The sequence below is a fragment of the Anolis sagrei genome, chromosome 2 (assembly GCF_037176765.1).
Source record: "Anolis sagrei isolate rAnoSag1 chromosome 2, rAnoSag1.mat, whole genome shotgun sequence".
In the NCBI taxonomy this organism is placed as follows: domain Eukaryota; kingdom Metazoa; phylum Chordata; class Lepidosauria; order Squamata; family Dactyloidae; genus Anolis; species Anolis sagrei.
Window position 1 is genome coordinate 89,899,297 of NC_090022.1, and position 19,997 is coordinate 89,919,293.

At 38.3% G+C, this 19,997-nt stretch overlaps 1 protein-coding gene and 1 long non-coding RNA gene across 4 annotated transcripts in view; one reads left to right on the plus strand and one right to left on the minus strand.

Annotated features, from left to right (window-relative positions):
• LOC137096049 (uncharacterized) overlaps nt 1-19,997 on the minus strand; it is a 136,752-nt gene that overhangs the window by 76,526 nt on the left and 40,229 nt on the right. The window lies entirely within an intron of this gene.
• Nucleotides 18,940-19,997, plus strand: part of TRPC7 (transient receptor potential cation channel subfamily C member 7) — a 168,778-nt gene continuing 167,720 nt past the window's right edge. For all 3 annotated transcript variants that reach the window (XM_060765327.2, XM_060765328.2, XM_060765330.2), the window contains exon 1: nt 18,940-19,348. The gene's annotated coding sequence lies outside the window, so the exon portion shown is untranslated. The remainder of the gene's footprint in view (nt 19,349-19,997) is intronic.

Below are 19,997 nucleotides of genomic sequence, written 5' to 3' on the forward strand. Positions count from 1 at the left end.
AAATGAGGCTTACTTCTGAACAGACATGTATAGGACTATTCTGTAAATCATATTTGTCTACAGTGTAGCTTTGCTAATTAAATGTACATAATACATAGAAAATAAGTAAGAGATCACAATTTTCACCATTGAGATTAGCTCTAATTTATCTGCATTAGCTTCTAGAGATAAACACAACCAACTTACTTAGGTCCCTTATCTAAACAATACTTAACTGCATCTCTCTGTTAGTTCTCCAGTCCTTCCATCTTCAATTTCTATTTTCCAGTGTCTCTAGCCATTTTTCCTTCTCTTGTCTTCTGATTCTGACTTTTAAATCTTTCCCCTCCCCAACTCCAGCTAGTTAGCAGAGTATTGGTTTCCAGAGTTATTTGTAGATTTGCTCTTATGTTATATATGGATTTGCTCTTATGCTTCCTGAGCTACACCTCTTGACTTCTGTAGCCTAACAATACCATTGTCCTTTAATGTAGTAAAGAAAGTAGGAAACCTTTCTTTGTGTAATTCCTGCATTGTTTGTTTTCTTGGCAGGGGATTGGACCGGATGGCCCTTGTGATCTCATCCAACTCTGTGATGCTATGATTGCAATATTATCCCTGCTTCTGTTCATTGTTCCTTCTTCTTTCTTATCAATATTCAGTTGCAAGCTTCGGGAGTAGTGATATTTCTTTTATTTGTAGCTCTTAGTAAATTTCACACAGGTTTGTGCCAAGAGCAATTTCAATGAATATTTCAATCAGTATTCAGGGATGGCAGTGGCAGGGAATGATGAGAGCATTTATTTATTCCGAAAAAGTCCTGAATAGACTATATTTGATCTTTATGGCTCCATGGGATTCTCTATCTAGGATTTCCTAACTGACAAATCCAGGAAGCATAAGTATGGGATTGCCTAAAGGAACTAAAAAAAATTGGACTCACCTCAAGTGTCCTGCCAACAATCTATATGACACATATCAACTTCTGGTGAGTATTTCAGTGGGGTTTTTCCCCCTTAGCTCAATTTTGTTCTGCTTTAAGCAAAATTGAAGGATACATCAGAGATTGCAAGGAACTTTGGAGCATCCTAGGTTTTACAGCCATCTAGACATCCTAGGTTTTACAGCCATCTAGACAACCATTTCAGCCCGATTCACTGTCCAGGTGGATGCCACCATCCCTCTTTCCCTGTGCTGATTAGCACAGGGAAGGAGGTGGTTCATCCTCATGCCACTGCCACTCCTCTCCACCAGTTACAATCTCCCTGCATGTGCCTAGCCATTACATTTTTTTTTCTGCTGGGGATACCCACAAGATCATCAAGGAGGAGATAAAACAGGTGATGAGCAGATCAGACAGCAATGGCCAAGCACCTCACAGGAACCTCTGTGGCCTGTGAAGAGCAGTAGCAGTGACACACAGACAAGAGGACAGACCAACAAAGTGATTGGCTAGGCCACCTGGACACATGGCCCTGGATTAAGCAAGTATGTTCTGCATCTGGAGCAGAAACACCCTGGATTTATCTGCCCCACGTAGAGATGTCCCATGTGTCTCAAACAAGTATACCTCTCCAATGATATCAACTAATAGCTAAATCTGATTGGCTATGTGTCTTCATTCCTTGTCAGAGTTCACTGTGTGATTCATTATTAGCTGGGCTTACTAAAAAGGGGAAAGAATTATTATATTGTAATGTCCCCTGACTGAATGGAGTCACTAGAAATTGCTTGTAAGAAAAATAAATAGCACAGGAAATGGAAACATCAAGGCATAGACCTGAAGGGAGGTAAACATGACGATCTCCCCCACTGCCATGAATATCTTGGACATAGACAGGACTGAACATTTGTCGTGCACCTAAATTTAAGTGCTGTGCAGAAAAAATAGTCAATTACTCACAACCACCCACCAATTCATTAGAAATAATACATAATGTATGAATGTATTAGGCCTTGGGCAGTTTTGGCATAGGAGCAGTGTTAGAGATTTTTGTCAAGTAGGAGATAACTCTTCTTTTAGAATGAAGACAAATCCATATTATTTGAAGAGTAATCAGGCTGGTTGGAAAGTATCTTTACCATGTTTTATACACATATATCTTTTGAAATCAAAACTTTATTACAGCCCAAGGACCCAAGTAGCTCAGAAGTAAAAGATACACAAAATGCTGACAGATTAATAAACTGATAAAATTGATTAAAACACAGGATGACGCACTATACAAGGTGTGTATGAACAAGAGTGAGAATACTGCAAAGAAATATGGAACAGGTTTCAGTCTAATACAGGAAATTATCTTATCTTGGCTACCTCGGAGAGAAACTTTTTCTATTCTAAATGAACCTGAGAGAGGTTTTAAAAGTCTGAAGTGAAACCTAGCAATGTACAACACTGCCCATTGCCCATGTAATATCTGATCCCTTTAGTAGTTTCCAATTCTTGAGTTTTTTTCTATTTAAAGATAATAATAGGAAGGGGAAAGATAATAACAATAAACACAGTATGTCACAGCAAACAAGATATATTTATTTACGATATTTATATGCCACCCTTCTCACCCCAAAGGGGACTCAGAGCGGCTTACAAGTAAAAAGTAAATAATATTATATTATAAGCACAGTGTAGGAGACAAGATGGAACCTGCCTTCCTGGCCCCTCTCTTCATTCTGATCAAAGAGCAGTGGTTGGTGCTGGGGGGGGGGGGGGCTCACAACTGAGGACACTGGAGGCAAGATGGAACTGTCTTCCTGGTCCCTCTCTTCACCCTGATCTCAGAGCAGCAGTCGGTGCTGGGGGTGGGCTCCCAAATGATGACACTGGAGGCATGTTGGAACTGCCTTCATGTCCCCTCTTTTCATTCTGATCTCAGAGCAGCGGTTGGTGCTGGAGGCGGGGGGGGGGGGTGTCTCCCAACTGATGACACTGGAGTTAAGATGGAACTGCCTTCATGTCCCCTCTTTTCATTTTGATCTCAGAGCAGTGGTTGGTGCTGGAGGGGAGGGGGGCTCCCAACTGATGACACTAGAGGCAAGATGGAACTGCCTTCATGGCCCTTCTCTTTGTTCTCATATATATACTGGATTTCTTCATATATATGCTGGATTTCGCATAACAAAATCACAAGTCGAACACTTTCCAAGCGTCTAGGACTGTGGTGATGTATTCTCAAATGATGAGCGCAGATCCAAGTAAGGTCACTTTTTGCAGTTGACAGATCATGATTTTGTCAATGTTTATTGTTTCCAAATTCCGACTGAGATCTTTTGGCACAGCACCTAGTGTGCCAATGACCACTGGGAGCACTTGTACTGGTTTATGCCAGTACAAAATTTTGATTTTGAGATCCTGATAATGGCTGAGTTTTTCCTGTTGTTTTTCCTCAATACAGCTGTCACTCGGTATGGCAACATCAATAATCCAAACTTTTTTCTTTTCCACAATCGTGATGTCTGGTGTATTGTGTTCCAAAACTTTGTCAGTCTGGATTCGAAAGTCCTACAGTATTTTTGTGTGTTCATTTTCCACTACCTTTGCAGGTTTATGATCCCACCAGTTCTTTACTGCTGGTAAGTGGTACTTTTGACACAAGTTCCAATGAATCATTTGGGACACAGAGTTGTTCCTCTGATTGTAGTCTGTTTGTGCAATTTTCTTGCAGCAGCTGAGGATATGATCAGTGGTTTAATCAGCTTCCTTGCACAGTCTGCATTTTGGGTCATCAACTGATTTTTCAATCCTGGCCTTAATTGCATTTGTTCTGATGGCTTGGTCCTGGGCTGTAAGAATCAGGCCTTCTGTCTCCATCTTCAGTGTTCCATCTTCAGGTCTTCTCTTTATCAGCTTTTCCTTCAATTTTGTCAAGGAACTGCTCATGCAATGCATTGTTGTGCCAGCTATCAGCTCTGGTTTGTAGTGCAGTTTTCTTGTACTGATTCTTTGTCTGCTGTGCTTTGAGAAGTTTCCAATTATTGACTTCAATTAAAGCAAGTTCTTGGCTTTCCTTTACATATTCTGCCAGGGTGTGTTTTTCTTCTTTGACTGCTTGTTTGACTTGTAAAAGTCCTCTGCCACCAGACTTTCTAGGCAGATAGAGCCGGTCAATATCACTGCGAGGATGTCGTGAATTATGAATGGTCATTAGTTTATTATTATTATTATTATTATTATTAATTATTATGAATGACCATGAGGTATTATTATTTATAGACCACCTCCTCTTTCTGAAGAGACTCAAGGTGGTTAAGATACTCCTTTAGAAAGATTTTTAGAAAGATAATTTAAATCATGGAGAGTAGGGATAGAACATAAGGGTAAAGGCAAATGACTGGACAGAATTTACTCTTGTCATGAAATATACAAATCTCACATTACAGCATGCACACATTGTGAGCCTGTAAAATATTCACCATAACACGGCTTATGTCTATGAAAAGTCTAAAAGAAGTAACTTGCTTAGATGGATAACTGGCATAGGAAATGAAAGTAAATTCATTTCATTCCTTCAGCAGGGATGCCTGGTAGACTGCAAGCACCAAAACTTTGCAGAAACTATCAACTTTCAACTTCATTCACATCTCAATGCATCTCAATGTGAATGCTTTGGGGCATGGAGGCAGCTGGTGTTTATGACATTGGCAGTAATATTCACTGCCAAAATATTTCAAGCTATGGTCTCATATTAATAGATAATACATGATATGAAGGCAGAATGAAAAATATCAAGTCTTGGAGAAAGAAATATCAGTGGAGTTGAGTATCTTTATAGATAACAGGGAAAGAAGCTCTTGCAAATATGTGCAAATGTTACAGTTAAGACATGAAGTGGAACAGTGCAAATCTATCATTATTACTATTATCATCATTGCTATTTTTCCAAATCTAAGTGGTACATTTCATGTTGATATATTCCTTAGCTTCAGAATTTTTTTCCTGAATATGATCTGGATTGCTTTTAAAATGCCCCCCCAACCCCCCCCCCCCCACTATTAGCCTTTGAAGTTTATAACATTTCAGAATTCCCCACGTGCAGGAGGCATGAAGCATGCAATATTGTAAGAGTTCCCCAGCTTATGCTGGAAGACACTTCTCTTAGTGCATAAATTTCTGCTGCATGGTACCATCCAAATAAGAATGGGATGTTGGTTCAAGGAAAAAAAATAAACAGACTCTAAAATGTGTGAAATAAGCAATAAATGGTTATATGATATCAATAATTTCAGGGTTTATGAGTAAATTATTTGGCTCCTTTAATCATAAGACTTGCCGTATTCAGTCCTCATGCAAGTGATAAAGGCAATTTTCACCTTTTTTCCCATTAGCCATGCAACCTCCTGCATCATCTTCTATTGTCTTCCTTGAACTCGGCAAAGGAAAGTGGTAGTGCAATAAGCTACAGTGATGAAAGGACAATCAACAAAAGAAACAGATAAATGGTTAGGAATTTATCACATGAGGTGGGCAAATCATTTTTACAACAGGACAACAGCATCTTTGCCTTGGACTTATCATATAGCATCGATCCTTTCCTGCTATTCTTCCAGTGAGAAACATTCTAGAAAGTATTTTGTTTATAAGCACAAAAAAATCTGTTAATGATCTCCCTTTGTAAAAGAAATGCCTTCCAACTGTCTCCCACCAGGAAAGTAGTGGAAATGGATTGACATCAGTTGATATGTCCTAGGCAAAGATACTGTGGCCCTGTAGTAATTGTGATTTCTCTGCCTCATGTGATAAACTCAACAGACAAACAATCACACAATGCCAAACCAAAGCAAAACTCTTTCTCTTCTGTCAAAAGATTGGAAGGCACGCTGAGGCCATTCACTCGATCACTGGATTTAATACATTGCTTCTGTTGCTATGGTTTGTAATTTTCTCTTAAGATGGGACCACCTAAAAATACACTGGGAGTACTAGGTTTTGTGAATGTGTGGCTTAACTGGTTTTTATTCAATACATTGGGCTTGTACCATCAGTTTTTCTGAACCCAAGCCCACCTGACCTTGAGCTCAAGTTCTTAACACTATTGTAAACATGCACAAAATGTAATTCTCATGCCCAGACCATGGCACAATTAACAGTGACTGAAATCCTATATTTGAACTGGAATCAAGTTAAATGATCTATTTTTAATTATTATTGAATGTTCCCCCAGAATGCATACTCTAGTTTTCCTTCGTGTTATTTACATTTCAGCCAGGTGGGATTCTTGCATTATGGATGGGATAAAGCTCATGAGAAGGGATAAAGCTCATGAGAACAAGACTTGTTTGATTGGTATGAAATGCATGCAAACAGACAAAGGGTTAAGAATGTTTGTGACATTTGAGGCAGATTGCAATTTGGGCCAGGAGTCTTTTCAGTGGTGGCATCCAATATTTGAAACATTTCCCTTTTTCACTTTGAGTCACAATTCTCCCAACAAAAACTGTTTACAGAAATTTGAGCCATGGGGACAGGGACCAGGGTCTATTTTATCCATTCCAGATACTTGGACATTTATGATAATTTCTATAAATTTATTTTTAACAAAATTTGAACTGGAAAGAAGAACTAAATAAGCTCATGGATCACAATCAACAACATCCACACAAACATCCAATTTACTATGACAAAGAAAACAAAGGAAAACTACAATTTCTAGAAAATGTACAAAATCTGATTACCAGTATTTTAAAAACACCAGAATCAAGACAGTAAATACAGAATACCACTCAGAAACAGGGGGAAAAGGATGGCCCCAGGCAGCAACGGTCAAGCTACCTCTATGCAAATACTCTCACTGATTGACTCTACAACTACAAGGCTACTCAATGCAAATCAAGCTTGTCAATTGCAACAATAACACTTGCTTTAAACAGGCAAGAGTTCTTTGTCTTACCCTGGACACTGCACAGACAGACAGAGACATACACATACACACCCCATTTGCCTTATTTCCAACCGACCTCTGAACAAACCTCTGAGGATGTCTGCCATAGATGCAGGCAAAACACCAGAAGAGAATGCTACTGGAATATGGCCATACAGCCCAGAAAATCCATAGCAACCCACTTTTTAAAATGTTTGAGGCTTGCTGTGCAAACGTTTTAATGCCATAGGGAGCCTGGATGCTTGAGGGCTTTTGGATCTAGAGATGGAGAGCTAGGAGGCTAAAAAATAAATATGAAGATGAATGAGATTGGGCAGAGAGGGCTACTATAACCACAGAAAAGCCTTCCTTCATGACCCAATACTAAGTGTCTGCATATCCAAGTGCCTCTTTCTCTGGCTTCATTCTTTGTGCAGGTAACAGAGGGGAGCAAAGTTGGCTTTTTTTGTAGCTGCAGCATCACAGAATGAACATGTAGCCAATGAAATGCCACTGTTAAGCAAAATGGTATCCATCTATTGGGGGCATGAAAGTCATAAGTGATTCAGAAAGAAAGAAATATGAGAAAGCAAGATAATCAGTTTGACAGATATAAACTTTACCTAACTGCTTATTATATAAGGCTTGTGGCTTAAGGATTCCAAAGGAATATTTGTGGAGATCAAAGAAAAAGGCAGAAAAGGGGAAAGGATGGAAGAGAGGTTAGGAGGATGGACAGATATTTAACTAAAGTAGCATTATATGCTGTGCAGGGTAGAATATTGAAGAAAGGACTGGGCTCTATATTGAGGAGGGTAGGATACTGAGAAAAGGGGCCCAGTGTTATACATGATCTGTGGCTCCAGCTTCAGAACTTCAGCTAAAAGATCTCTTAATCTTAGGGACTTCTGTCCAAAGTAGACTTGAAGTTACTCCTGGATGTCCAGGGATTTCCAATCATCAATGTGAGCTAAATTAGGGCAGAGTATGTGAATGCCTCCACAACCTCTGGGACCAGTCCAGAACATTTCTGATCCAAGCTGCTTCCAGAACATTTAGTACGTGTAGATTGCAGAAGGGCAAACATTGTACAATATTCAATAAAGAGAAAAATAGAAGACTTAAGAAAACACTGTCAACCATACAGCTTGAGGTTAATATGAGGCTAGAACAGATCACTAAGCAGACTGTGATGCTGTGATTACTATGAGCCAATATGGTTTCCTCAAAAACAAGTAACCTAAACTTTTCTCTTTTTAGATGGAATTACAAATTGGTAGATCAGGGTGGCACTGTGGATATAGTATATTCTGGTTGCAGTAATGCCTATTTTGGAGCCCCATTATGTTCTCGCAGGCAAACTGGTAAATGTGAGATTGACTGTATAATGGTTAGATGGTTTTGTAATTAGCTGACAGACCAAACATATAAAGTATTTGTCAATAGTTGCACTTCATTCTGGAGAGAGGTGACTAGTCAGATGCATCAGGGTTCTGTCCTGGGCTCAGAATTGTTTTTGATTAGTTAGTTTGTTTACAAGTTTTTGTATTTCATTCCCAGTTTTATAACATAAGGGAATGGGAGAAAAAAAGGATGGGAAACAAATGAAAGTGTGATATGTAGGTTACCGAGTTTTGTTAGTACATTAAATCTACACAGGAGACTTTTGTATTGCCAGGGATGTGGAGTGGGTAGGTATTGTTAGACATATTCTGTAGCATTGAAATAAATTCTATTTACAATATCTTCCATTCCAAGAACAGGTAAATTCTTGTCATCCATTTATTTATTTATCGTGTCAGGAGCGAACCAAAACAGTTGCATTGCATTGAAAAAACAGACAAACAAACAAGCAAAACACAAAATTTGCAAACTTGGTATTCTATTAAATGTCCTTTGACCAGTAGCTGGCCACTTGGAGTGCCTCTGGTGTTGCTGCAACAAGGCCCTCCATTATGCATGTGGCAGGACTCAGGCTGCATTGCAGTAGGTGGTCTGTAGTTTGCTCTTCTCCACACTTGCATGCCGTGGATTCCACTTTGTAGCCCCATTTCTTAAGCTTGGCTCTGCATCTCGTGGTGCCAGAGCGCAGCCTGTTCAGCTTCTTGTCATCTGCATTTGTGTTAATTTTCTGTCTTCTTATATTGTACCATCTTTTTCTTATCTTCTCCTCTAAGTCTGAATAGTGTTTAACAACTTACATGATGGAATAGAAAGCAAGCTTATCAAATTTGTAAATGACACTAAATTAATGGGAATAGTTAATACCCCAGAGGACAGAACTAGATTTCAAAATGACCTTGACAAATTGAAGAGCTGAGTCAAAACTAACAAAATGCCTTTAAATAGAGACTAATATAAGATGCTACCTCTAGGCAAGAAAAATGAAATGCACAAATATAGGATGGCTTGTAAGCAGTAAGGGTGAAAAGGATATAAGAGTTCTAATAGACCACAAGTCAAACATGTCTGATGCAGCAACATAAAAGGGAGATGCATTTCCACGGTGTATCAACAGGAGTACCATATAGTATCCAGAGCAGGGAAGTAGTAGTCCTATTATATTCTGCTTTGATTAGACTTCTTTTGGAATGCTCTCTCCAGTTATCAGCACACCTGTTAAAGAAATATATTGACAAGGTGTAATGGGTCAAGTGAAGAATAACCAAGATGATCAAAGGCCTGGAAACTAGCCTCATGAGCAATGCCATAGGAAACTGGATATGGAGAAGAGCTTGGAGAAGAGAAGGCTGAAAGGTGATATGATTGATGTTGTTATATGCCTTCAAGTTATTTCTGACTTATGATAACTCTAAGATGAAACCAATTATGATTTTCTGGGGGCAGAAAGTGTGTGACTCAAGGTCACCCCACTGAATTTCTACTCAGTCATGGAAATCCAATGGGTGATCTTGGACAAGTCATATTCTCTCAGAGAAAGGCAAAGCCAAATTCACCCTGAACAAAATTTGGCAAGAAAACCACTAATATTAGGACAGGACTATTGCAGCTGACTCAATGTCATGATAGGTTATAAAGTACAACAACTAGGCTTGTTTTCTCTTTCACTTCTGGAGCACCTTAAATAAATGTATCTGATTTTAACATTACAGGGTTATTAATTACATCAGGGAAGTTCACCTTCAGTGTCATTCGCTTTAACTGATAACACTGGCATTACCTCATGAATGCATATTCGAATCTATTTTAACAAATAGAATCTAGATGTCTTTAGGACATTACCAAAACAAAAAACAGCAAACTCATGATAATTTTTAAAGAAATTATCTTGTACCACTACATTTTCACCCTTGATTTCCACAGATTTCACGTATATTGCAATAGGTTAAGATTGCTAACTTTAGTAGCTATGGATGACATCAAAGAAATCTTTGCAAAGATGAACGAAAACTACAGCTCTTGAGAAGCATATTTTCCAAAGTTAAAATTGGGGGGAAATAGCATTTTCTGTTTCCCCTATTTAACTCAAATATTTTGAAAGCAAAGCAGACAGATTCCATGCCGGTAGCATATGATGTTGACAGCAAGAATTATATTCTTTTCCATTTAATTGCACAAGGTATAAAATTTAAAAGCCAACATAGCCAGAGTAACAAACCATTTCTGTTCCACAGTGTCTGTGCTAGATATTCTATGCATCCTCCTCTCTATATGCTTGAGAGCATAAGAAGGTTTTCAGTTTGTTTGTTTGTTTGTTTGTTTGTTTGTTTTTTAAAAAAAAGAGTAAGGAAGGAGCCATTTTGATCTCTTTAGGGAGGGAGTTCCAGAGGCAGGGGGACGATCATGAAGAAGGCCCCTTCTCTCGTTCCCACCAGCCATGCTTGAGATGGGGATGGGACTGAGAGTAGGGCCTTATCCACAGATCGTAGCTCCTGGGCAGACTTGTATGTGGAGATGTGGCTAGCCAAATAGTCTGGGCCTGAACCCTTTAGGGCCTTAAAGGTAATGACCAGCACTTTGAATTTTGCCTGGAAGCAGACTGGCAGCCAGTGGAGCTGCCAAAACATGGGAGTGGTTCTCTCCCTGTACGGAGCCCCAGTTAGTAATCTGGCTGCAGATCTCTGGACCAGCTGAAGCTTCCGAACTATCTTCAAAGGCAGCCCCACATAGAGTGCGTTGCAGTAATTCAAATGGGATGTAACTAAGGAGGGGACTACCATGGCCAGATCTGGCATCTCAAGATATGTCTCAAGGTACTAAAATAGTCTGTTCCAGTGTCAGACAGCTCATGTTATCAAGATGTTCTTCTGAATAAGATTTTTTCTTCTGATTTTAAACCATTGGTTTTGGTCCTATCCTTACTGCCGCAGAATACAACCTCACTCTATCTACTACATGACAATCCTTCAGAGATCACAAACCAGTCTCCTCTTCTACATGCTAAACATACCGACCTCTCTCAACCATTTGCCATAGTATTTTATTTTCAGATTTTTTTACCATCTTGGTCATCCTCTTTTGAACATATCTCTTAAACTGTGGTGCCCAGAGGTGCAAGTGAGGTGTGACCAAACAGAAGAGAGTGAGACTATTACCTGTTTTGATCTGGAAATTCTTGTTTTTGAAGCTTAGAATTGCATTGCTTTTTAGTTGTTTGCTTTTTACTTATGCTGAGGTTATGATCAACTAAAAGCCTCAGATACTTTCTATGTAAATGACTGTTGAGCCAGACATCACCTGCCCTATATCTATGCACCTGATTCTTCCCAATTAAATAAATTTATCCCTGTTAAAAATCAGTTCATTGGAAGTGTTTTCCTTTTTTTCCCCTCTTTTCGGGTATAACACTCTTTTCAGGTATAATACCTTCGATGAATATGCTCTCTGGACCTTCATCTAAATCATTTATAAAGACAGAGCCCTGTGGCATTTTGCTTGGCACTTCCCTCCAGGACAATAAGGAACCATTGCTGTAGACTTTTGCGGTTTAGTTCATCGTTAAAAGTACCAAAACAGAGGAATTTCAAAGCTTAGCAATTCTAACCTGTCATGCTCTGCTTCAATTACTGGTAGACTTGTAGAGTGTAGGGTAATTACTAACAGACTGTAGGGTAACTCTCAGTGGACTCTTTCTTGTATCTACCAGTACTGTTGGTTGAGAGCCAGGGAGGCTAGAGGAGCCAAATGAGTCTGAATGGTTAGCAAGAGAAAGTAAAAAGAACTGAAAACATGTAATTGAAGTGAGAAGCTCCTCTCAAAGTCCTATAAAGCCAGTCAGATTATTTGGGAATTTACAACCATATACTTTGAGCAAAGGGGAGATTTTATATTATTGCTAATAACCACTATACATTTACTCATAGAGACATCAAGAAATCATGGAAGCACCCCCGGTCAAATCATTGGCACCTCTTAGACTACGTAATTGCACAGGCCAGAGACCGCTGCAAGGTGCTTCTCGCAAGAGCCATGACAGGTGCTGATGACTGCTGGATAGACCACAGGTTAATATGATCCACAATGGCTATCAAGATCGCCCCCAAACTCAGACTCCAAGAAAGGAAGACAAGGAGCCCTCAAAATGAACCCTTCTCCAAAAAACATTCAAGTATAATTTATCCATAGAACACCTCAAAAATATTGAGGAACACTGGAACAAACTGAAGACCTCCATCATCAGCCTGCAAGTGAAAACCTACTGATAAAACAAACCTTTTTGAGCATCTTGAAATGTGACTCCATTTTCTTTTGTGGGAAAACCATAACTATCCAGCATATTTGGAAATGCTTACATTTCATTCTCATGCTTGTGTTAAAATAAATTAATCTCAAAAGTGCCACATGGGCCTTTTCTTCTTTTTATTGCCAAGACAGTATTTCTGATTATAGAAGCAATAAGAATGGAAACTGAAATGCTGAAAACCCTAAAATGTTGCCCTGATGAAGGAGTAAACAGAGGAAGTATTTGATTCTAAATATTTTTCTGCCCATTTGTTACATTTGGGTGGATGGATTCTTTCAATTAAAACCATAGTATTTAGTCTGGCAAGAAGGAACTCTTCACCCACTTTTTATATTCCAAGTAGGATCAATTTGCAAATGGAAAATCCTCCAACATCAGAATGTGGTTTGCATGGAGTGAACGTTTTATTTTTCTAGCACTTTGTGTGATTAGAAGCAGCAAAAAGTGTTTCTACCTCCTCCCTCACCCATTAAGGCTTGAGATTATTGGAGCAGTGTCTCTATGCTTCCTCCCATGAGTGTACAGCAGAACAATCTCAAATGCATTTTATTACAATAGAACAATTCTGAAAACTGTTAACAGAAGATACCTCTCCCCTCAAAAACTCATCAGAACAGCAGCAGTATCAGCAAATTATTTTCATCATTCCAGATCATACCTACCTCTTCCACAGTCAAATTCCTTCCTAAAAATAAACATTTCTACACACATTCTAAAAACCAAGAGGTAATCAATAAATGCTCGATAATAAATTTAGAAAGCCTACAAGGCCTTACAAATCTATGTACTTTACATTTCTATAGCTTCTTTTTCACTTTTGGTTTAAATTCAATTGTCAGTCCCAAGTAGAGCAGATGTAAGGGTATTATGTTCATAGAGTAACTGACATAATCCCTTACATTAACAAGTTCCAACCGATTTGATGGGTTCACTGTATTTGGAACAAAAAATAGATATAGGCCATGAAGTGTCATCACCCAGCGTAGAAATCTGCAATTATAGAACTTTAGGTTTTGAAAGAACTTTAGAAATCATCTAACTCCTGGTCAAAATAGGATTTACAACTGCAGCATAACAGAAAGATGGATGGTCAGACTCTGATTAAATATCTCCAGTAGTAGAAAGTCTACCACTTCTGGGCAATGGACTCAATGTGTCCAATGTCAGTGAGATGTTGAATAAAGTGCTATCAGAGATATTGAATTTATTTAAAAAATTCATTTCATAACTTCAAATAGCTCCTTATAAGTTTGTACTAAAACTTAGAGAAGATTCCCTATATCACTGACAACATAACCATCAGGCTCCACTACTCTTTGAGGACTCTATTCTCTATGTTTTGACTTGCTAGGACTTTTCTCCTAAGGCTTGGCCAAAATTTACTTCCTTTCTGTTTCCAGCCATCATTAACAGTCCTGCTGTATGGAACAAGGCAGAATAGGTCTGTAAGAACTTTCCAGTCCTGTTACAGGACTGGAAAGAGGTTTATAATATTTATTCATTTATTTATTTACATCATTTCTACCCTACCTTTTTTGACTCCTGGGGCGGGGGAGCGATTCAAGGCAGCTTACAAATCTGTCAAAAATTCAATGCCACACAGGTAAACAATAAAACACAACTCATCAAAATATAAAACAATCTAAATATATAATAATTAAGATACATATCAATTAAACAAACAGATTCAAACCATAGAAAATGCTGAGTTATTGCCTCATATCCATAATCGCCTTCTAAAATCCACAGTTCATTATTCAAGCTATTAAGTCTTACTCAGTAGTTTCCTATTCACCAAACACCTGTATAACAAGCCAGGTCTTATTCCCCCCCCCCCCTAAAAACCAGGAGGGATGGGGCGTGCCTGATGTCACTGGGGAGGGAGTTCCATAGTCAAGGGGCTGCAAAGAGGTTGGGACAGAGAGCAATCTTGAAGCTCTTGTGGGCTCACAGAGTAACAAAGTAATTTTTCAATAGCCTCAACTCTCCTATCTCATAGAAAGATCACACACATTATTCCAGAAATACTCAGATTATGATTGTGCACATAGAGAATTACAAGAGGAAGGTGTAAAAACCACTTCCTTCCTCTTCCATTCTTGATAAAGTTCTCCTGGATCCAATACAAAGATTTCATCCAAAGGAGAAGGACTCTGGGTCAAGGTCAGTGCATTTGTATCTTTATTTATTTATACAATTTTTTTTTATCTGTAGATTCGTTCTGGGTTTTTTTAAGGGTGTGAGTGGTTTCAAGTGTTCAACATGCTTATACTAAATCCACATATGTGCTTGGTGTTCCCTATGCCTGTATAGCAGGTATGTTATTCCAGTCTTGCAGTGAGTTAATCTCGTAGAAATACATCCCACATATTCTATACATTCTTAAAACATATAATCTAAGAAGATACTAAAGGGGAGGGAGGAATAAATTGCCAGGGGACAAAATAGCTCTGGAGAGTTTTGAAACATACTAGAAAGGAATGCAGGAAACGTTGCATAAAATCAGAAGAGAAAAAGCAATGGAGGGAAAGAACACAGAAGGGAAATGAGAAAAAAATATCAGAGCTAAATTAATATATACCCAAGAGAAAGACTGGCCATCTGGCAATATATACAATATTGCTGTTTTTAATGGAAAAGAGAAAAGTATTCTCTAGTATGAAAGAAATAGGAAATATTACTATAGGAATGAAAAACAAATGATCACATGAACAGGCAAAACTAATAAACATGTATTTAATTGAAACCCAATATTTATAATGGAATTCCCATTCAAATCATATTAGATAATTATGTGTTCATAGTTTTACAAAACAAATATGTCAATAATATTAAATATTATGGCCCATGAACTTGTAATTATTTGGTTTGTGCTGTTGAATAACTGCAGATATTACATTAGAAGAAGTATATAGATATTTCTGATGAGAAATGGAAATCCTGTGTAAATGAAACAGAGAGCAATAGAAATGCCCAAAAGAGATTATGCACACTGTCTTGGTAATACTTACAATAATGTTCAAATTGGGAAGCTGAGCCAACAGTGTCTTGCCTAAAACCGCCTACTGAGCTTGTGCACTTGATTATTGGGATTTGACTGTTTAGTCATTTAGCTACTGCAGCCCTCCAACAAAAACAACAGCAATCACTCTGTAGCTTGCTCTCTTAGTTGTTACATCTGTTCAATAAAAGCAACAATAATTTTAAAAGGCTTTCTATAATTATGCTATTCTATCCTACTGGAGAATCCAGCAGGATTGAAAGTAAATTGCCCCATTCTAGGGGTTGCTGGAGTGCATTTTCTAACATTCCTCACTATTGGCTATTATGACTTGGACCAATGTGACTTGAAGTCCAACAACATTTGGAAGAGCACAAACTGTCTGAGTGCCTTAACCTGAAAACTCTTTAAGAAGTGGTACAGATGGACTTCAGTTAACACTGCAACAACATAAAACAGCACTGATATAGGGACACAGGATAACCTCTCTGATCATCCAGTGGAAATGGGGGCAGTTTGAGCTAAGTATAACCCAACTCTCTTTATATATTTTAAACAATGTTATCAAGTATTACAGATCGATACCTAAACTTTAGGAAGAACTTCCTGAAGGTAAGAGCTGTTCAACAGTAGAATACACTGCCTTGAAGGGTGATGGAGCCTCTGTCTCTGGATGTTTTTAAACAGAAGCTGAATGGCCATCTGTTGAGAGTGCTTTGATTTTGTGTTTCTGCATGGCAGGAGCCTGAACTGGAAAACCCTTGGTATCTCTTCCAATTCCCAAATTCTGTGAAAAGGGGCGTTAAGGGAGGAATGGATGAACTGAATGAAGTTATAGCCATAACAGGGGGAAATCCGTGTGATTAGAATTGCATAATAGAAAAAGTGGAATGTGTTCATTGACTTCTGATCTTCCATTACATCCATTATTCTTACAGGCTCCCATGTATTATAGGTGGAACTGCTACAAGTTCTTTTTATAATTTATTCTATCACTTAATTTTAAATCTGGATTTCACAGAATTTAAATCTGCACAGGGAATCTTGATTTGTCTTCCTGCTGTAGACAATCAGTTCCACATTTGGACAGTTGGGAAAAAGTAATGCAGATAAAATGTGAGACAGTGATACCATAAAGTGTATCCTTGCTTCCCTACACTCCCACCATACACACGCACCATGTTATCCTGAAGAACATTGGAATATAATTCTCTAGTAGAAACCATTACTCAGCAGGTGTGGATAAAACGTTTCTTATATTCACAGTGTCCTCTGTGTATCTTACTTTCAAAATGTGGTCTACATTTAGCAATGTTTTTGTCTCTGGAATTATTGTTATCTATTGGTTATAGTTCTGTCCTGATTGTCCTTCAATGAGTCTAAGGTGAGTTATATGGCTTTACATGTCCCCATTTAATCTTTATAACAATTCTGTTTGGTTTAAATCTAGTGACTGACCCAAGATCACTAGAGTCTCTTTCACATTGCACAATGATAATGCTGTGATTCCACTTACACAGTTTCATTCTATGGAAGTGGCTCTCAGCCTGTGGGTCCCAAGATGTTTTGGCTTTCAACTCTCAGAAATCCTAACAGCTGGTAAATTGGCTGGGATTTCTGGGAGTTATAGGCCAAAACACCTGAGGAACCACAGGTTGAGAACCACTATTCTATGGGATTGATGGTTTAGGGTCTTTGAATCCCCAGACTGCAATGTCTATGATTTCATAGAATGTAGCCATAGTGGTTAAAGTGGAATTATAGTAGTATAGTGATGTAGTATGACTATACTACCCTAGTGAATTTCATAGTGGACTGATGACTTGAATGTAGATATCTCAAATTAGTACAGCACATGAATTCTGTAGAAAAATTGTGGAATTGTTCAATAAATTATAAATACAGAACATTAGATTACTATGTCTACCTATTAAAATTATATTAAATGTTGTTCTGGTAAAACATCGACCTAATCTCAACCCTGTTAGGTGCTATAAAGATGTTCACACCATGTCCTCTAAATCTGATTGGTTGCAAAACGTGTGATTTCTGATGCATCTATTTAAATTAACAGTTCATCAATTCCTTACTTATTTCTATGCTTCCTTGAGAAATTTTCATAACAGACAGCATGCAATTGTATACTGTACAATCTAAGGCTGATGGAGAGTTGTAAACCCATTACGTTTGAGGAGCAGCAAGTTGAAAATGGCTGTATTATATTATTAAGCAAACAATTCTATGAAAGAAATGTGAAATATATCTTTGTTATTACAAGTAGAAATTGTTATTTAAGTAAAATGTTTTCCCCTTTCAAAAAGAAAATGTGGCTTATGCTATGATATTTGCAAAATAAAGCATAAAAAATATGCCTACCATGATCATACGAAGGAGGGAATTCTTTGTGTTAGTTTGTTGTTGAGTTGAATAGTGAAATGTGGAGAAATTGTCCTCTTCTATTCCTACTGCTAGGAAGAACAGAAGAATTGCCTATAAACTATGGGGAGTTCGTAAATCCTGGGAAGACTAGTTGAATTCATATATAGCGCAAAAAGGGATTTTGGTAACATCTTTTCTAAATTGTTTTACTGATAATGAGAAACTTACTTGCAAGCTTATTTAGCTGGAGAAGGGTGTTAAGAACCAGGAATCTGTGGTCAGGTAACCTTACCACAAAAAATATGGGTGGAGGATAATGAGATGACCAAAATGTGCCTAACTCTTTTTTAATACACGGTGTTCTATAACAATGCTTCTCAAAGTGGCGGTCCATATTTTGGTGCTGGTCCATGAGTCATCAGATGTCCATCCCTGGATAATATCAGGGAATGGATGAAACAAAAGTCACCCCAAATATGGTATCAGTCCATAGCACATTGATAGGAAAATCTGGTGGTACCCCACATCAGATTATTCTTGACAAATTGACAGGGTTATTTCCACATTACAGACTCTACATATGTGAATCAACACAGACCATGTGTGAAATGCTTTTTGCTAGCTTCAGAGGATAATGACCTGCTAAAATTACTTTTCTTCAGCTCCACAGAGTTGAATAGCTGTTTTTGAGAACTAAATGATACCACGGGGTACAATCAAAAGAACAAAGCAAAGAATATTGCTATGAAATGCAAGGAGATAACAAAGATAATAATTATTAGATGTAACTTATACAAGAGGTGTGTGTGTAATAAAATTTTTGATGCTTGCAAAATATTATTTTTGCCAGGCATTTTCCTTTAATGTCTGGGAGAAATGGTTCCTTGTTTTGCTCTTTGTTTTCCAGCCATGAAAACAGTGAATGGGAACAACTTCTTCCCCTCCTTTTTGTTTCTAGAATAATTGCATTATAAACTAATTGAACACAAAGTAGACGGCTATAGACTGCAACTCCCATGCTCAGATGGAGGAGGCTGGGGTCACGAGAGTAAGATGGGAGGGAGGTTCAGCTACCTCATTACCAAAGCAGCAAGTAAAAGAGCAAGGAAGGAAAGAAAGCATGCATCAGCCCTGCACACTGGATTCCCTTCACATCCCTGGGAATTTTTCCCTCTTCAAGCAAAGGTGATAACAATGTTTATCCCTAGCTACGTGTACTGTTGGAGCAGGGGGAACAGAGGCACTCAGCCTTGCAGTTTCTGCCTCTGAAGAAACAGAAGTGTGCTGTTCTGATGAAATCACGTTTTCAGCACCATGGACAGGGATTCAATGCCTTGAGTGCCAGCAAGGATGGATTTCACTGATCCTGCAGTTCAACCTTGGGCTTCAGACATCTAGAGGGGAAAGGACCCCATGCCTTTTCTAAGAAACGTAAGCTCTTGCGTCTCTCATAACTGCCTGTGTTTGTGTGTCTGTGTGCAGGGGGGTGTTTTTGCATAAGAGCTGGGGGTGCTCAGTGTTGCTGTTGTCATTCCTGTTTTTCAATCTGAAATCCATCCTAAATTTCCCCTCTCAAAAGATTATCTCAGTCCTTTGGTTCCTGATTATTTTCCCAAAAATGCTGCCTACTTGTCTTTTAAGGGAGTGCATTCTTTTTCCCAGGAAAAAGAATTTGGTGATCTCTTTGTCTGAATAAAGATATTCTAACTTTCAGACAGTGTGATGCAAAATGTAACCCAAAGTAATTTCACTCTTCTTCACAATGCTTGGAAGTTTCTCTGATTCTGCTGTGTGGGCTTCTACTTTTATTTTTTTTTTCTGAACATACTGAATAAGACAAAAAGCTTGAGCAGTAGCCCCCACCTTTAACCACTGTAAAAACCAGTTCTTTAAATGTTTGTTTTATTGCTGTTCCACCTCAAGATTTAGAAAACGTCACACAGTTAAAGCAATGTTTACTAGTTTCTTTTACAAAAAAATCAGAGTATGGTTTCCAGAACTGTCATCTCTTTTTCCTGAATATTTCGAATAATTAGGGAGTCTGATATAATGCCAAAAGTGTGCTGCCATCTACTGGAAA